General features: G+C 57.5%; 1 pseudogene; it reads left to right on the plus strand.

Annotated features, from left to right (window-relative positions):
• The first annotated feature begins 1,875 nt into the window (after positions 1-1,875).
• On the plus strand, positions 1,876-2,388 carry LOC149992394 (ferritin light chain-like; annotated as a pseudogene).
• The last annotated feature ends 407 nt before the right edge of the window (positions 2,389-2,795 follow it).

Here is a 2,795-nt window from a genome sequence, read left to right on the forward strand (position 1 = left end):
AAATCGCCTCCTGACGCGGGCTCTCTCCCTCCTCACCTTTAGGTGCTAGAGACCTTAAAACGCTAAACCAGCTACCTGCAGCCTAACATGTCGGGGCCCTGCAAGACCACGGCGTTCCTCCACCGCCGTAGAAGGCGGCCCCACTCAGACCACGCCCCTCGGGGGGGTCTCGCCGCGCCCCAGGCCACGCCCCTCGGGGTCTCGCCACGCCCATCTGACTTCATCACGCCCCTCCAGACCCTGTCCCCCCCGGGGTGCAGCCCGGCCCCTCCACTCGGGTAGGGTCCGGGACAGTGTTCGGTATTTCGATCTCTCCAACGCGCTCCCCTCGAGAGGGAAGTGCCCCACGACCCTGAACGGCCTCTGCCGCCCCGCCTGGACCACAAGCGCTCAGGATTGGGGAAGCTTCCAAGATCTCGGCCTCGCCGCAAGCAGGACCCCGGCTCGCTGTCCCCGCAACCCCTCCTGGCCCTCAGGGTTTGGAGGGGTCCCTTTGCTGGGTGAGGGGCCGCCGCGCCGCAGGGCTCCGAGCTCAGGGCCTCACAGGACTTGGCTGGGCTGCGTGGTTGCCTGGAGGCCCACGAGCTACAGCTGCGTCACTGAAGATGCCCCACTTCCAGTCGAGGGGCTACACGTGGCCTTTTGGAAAACAAAGCTGGCCAGCTCTCAGCTGCCTCCTGACTAGATGGATGAATATGTAATATTTATGAACGGAGGATCTATTAGCATGTAAATACCGCGCTCATTCTCGCCGCAGCTGTTACGGAGCACTAGATCCTGGTCGGTGGCGCCCGCAATTTGTCCACTGCAGCCCTGTCCCTTCTACCCCACGAAGGTGGGCTTCAGTCTTTAAACCACCTGGACCTAGCTGAAACTGATCAGGAAGCGTAGGCCTATAAAGGGATAGTTACAGCGCCCGCAGCCGCCTCTGAGCGCCTAATTCCTAGCCCTCCTGGTTAACGGATGGGAGGAAAATGACCAGGTGGTCCTCAGTCCTGGGGAGCCACGTCCTTAGGGGACACTCAGGAGAGAGGCCAGCGCTGAGGGAAGGGCTGGCAGGTCCGCCAGGTTAACGTTTCTGATGGCTGCGTGCTTGAGCGCAGGATTTATACACATCAGGACCAGAGACATCAGTGAGGCAGGCTTCAGGATCAGATTTTCCCTAAATAGCAATCCTGTGGGGTTGTGCCAAAGGGATCAATTATGAGTGACCAAAGTGCCTGAGGAGCTGCCCCCCAGGAAGAGGGAATCCTAAGTGCTGGAGGAGCCAGACCTTGGGGACCCCGAAGGTAGAAGGGTATTTAGATGACCCTCACCAGTCTAGATGGGGGCTGTCTCCCAATATCACCTTAAAGGCCTTGCTCAGCTTCCCCCACTGACTAGGGAGTGGCCTGTGGCAGCCCTGGGGAGGGGACCCTAGGATAAACACCCAGGCCTCTGTGCCACCCCAGCCCTCCCCAGAAGTTTTTACAGAACTATTTAATAAATCTGAGACCTTTCCAGCAGCACATCCTCAGACAAGATGGCACCTCCTCTCTGAGGGATTTCAGCTAGATTCTACCTGGGGTCTCCCCAGGGTCCCCCCCTTCCACTGGGAGTGGGGGTGGTGTCACTTAGAAAGTCTACCAGCTTCCCTCTCTTGGGAAATAAAGAACAATCAATTTCAACCCCCCTCGCAGTCCCCTCCATCTGTCTCTTGCTTCAACAGTGTCTGGGTAGAACAGACTCAGGGACGCCCCTTCTTTTTTTTTTGAGGGATGCCCTTCTTACAGTCTCTGACAACCCTCCACCCTCCAGCCTCTTTTCCAGTCGTCACCTTTGGTACCATCCGAGACAGACACTGTTTTTTGAGCTTAACTCCATTACCGAGCAGCCATGAGCTCCCAAATTCGTCAGAACTATTCCACGCAGGTGGAGGGCCCGCCCGCCCCCCGGTAAAACGGTGTCTCTCACCGGGCCTCCCTCACCTACCTCTCTCTGGGCTTCTTTTTCCACCACCACGATGTGGCCTGGAGGGTGGGGGCCCCTTCTTCCCAGAGTTGGCGGAAGAGAAGCTCCAGGGGGTTGCCCAGCATCTCTTGAAGATGCAAAACCAGCGTGGTGGCCGCGCCCTCTTCCAGGACAGGCGGAGGCCTCCCCGCGATGAGTGGGGTGACACTCACGACGCCATGGAAGCCACCGTGGGCCCGGAGAAGAGCCTGAACCAGGCCCTTGTGGACCTGCAGGCCCCGGGTCCTGCCCGCACAGACCCTCAGCTCTGACTTCCTGGAGAACCACTTCCTGGATGAGCAGGTGAAACTCGTCAAGAAGATGGTGACACCTGACTCTCCTCTGCAGGCTGGGCTGGGTGGTTATCTCTTCCCGAGGCTCGACCTCAAGCACAACTGAGAGCTTTTGGAGCCCAGAGGCCTTTGAGGGGCCCCTGTGTGTCCCCCTGGTGTCCGGCTTCTGCCCAAGCCTCTCCCTGCAACCGCTAGGCACCCTTTACACCGCCCTGGGGCCTCTCCCATGCATTGGACCAAATGGAAACAATAAAGCTTTCTGCAGCAGGAGAAAAAAAAAAAAAGGAACTGCTTTGCCCCAAATTTCCAGGGACCCTGGAACTTAATGTTGAAAACGGTTGACAAACAGTTTAAAGAGGATATTTGGCTTCAAGTTCAGGGTGAACAGATGTTTTTGAATATCTTCTTCTTCATGTGCCAAGTGCCACGCTAAGCTCATATTCTCGTAACATCAGAGCAGCCCTGAGGATTCAGTATTGTTTTCCCTATGTAAGCGATCCAAAAACAGAAGCT

The sequence above is a fragment of the Furipterus horrens genome, unplaced genomic scaffold, assembly GCF_987537825.1.
Source record: "Furipterus horrens unplaced genomic scaffold, mFurHor1.1.pri manual_scaffold_15, whole genome shotgun sequence".
NCBI lineage: Eukaryota > Metazoa > Chordata > Mammalia > Chiroptera > Furipteridae > Furipterus > Furipterus horrens.